Here is a 552-nt window from a genome sequence, read left to right on the forward strand (position 1 = left end):
TGTGAGATGGGTGCAATTGTGCGGTAGTTTGAGCATTCTTTGGCATTGCCTTTCTTTGGGATTGGAATGAAAACTGACCTTTTCCAGTCCTGTGGCCACTGCTGAGTTTTCCAAATTTGCTGGCATTTGAGTGCAGGACTTTCACAGCATCATCTTTCAGGATTTGAAAGAGCTCAACTGGAATTGCATCACCTCCACTAGCTTTGTTCGTAGTGATGCTTTCTAAGGCCCACTTGACTTCACATTCCAGGATGTCTGGCTCTAGGTCAGTGATCACACAGTCGTGATTATCTTGGTCATGAATATCTTTTTTGTACAGTTCTTCTGTGTATTCTTGCCACCTCTTCTTAATATCTTCTGCTTCAGTTAGGTCCACAGCATTTCTGTCCTTTATCGAACCCATCTTCGCATGAAATGTTCCCTTGGTAACTCTAATTTTCTTGAAGAGGTCTCTAGTCTTTCCCATTCTGTTGTTTTCCTCTATTTCTTTGCATTGATCACTGAAGAAGGCCTTCTTATCTCTTCTTGCTGTTCTTTGGAACTCTGCATTCA

Source organism: Bison bison, unplaced genomic scaffold (assembly GCF_000754665.1).
Source record: "Bison bison bison isolate TAMUID 2011002044 unplaced genomic scaffold, Bison_UMD1.0 scf7180017864142, whole genome shotgun sequence".
NCBI classification, from domain to species: domain Eukaryota; kingdom Metazoa; phylum Chordata; class Mammalia; order Artiodactyla; family Bovidae; genus Bison; species Bison bison.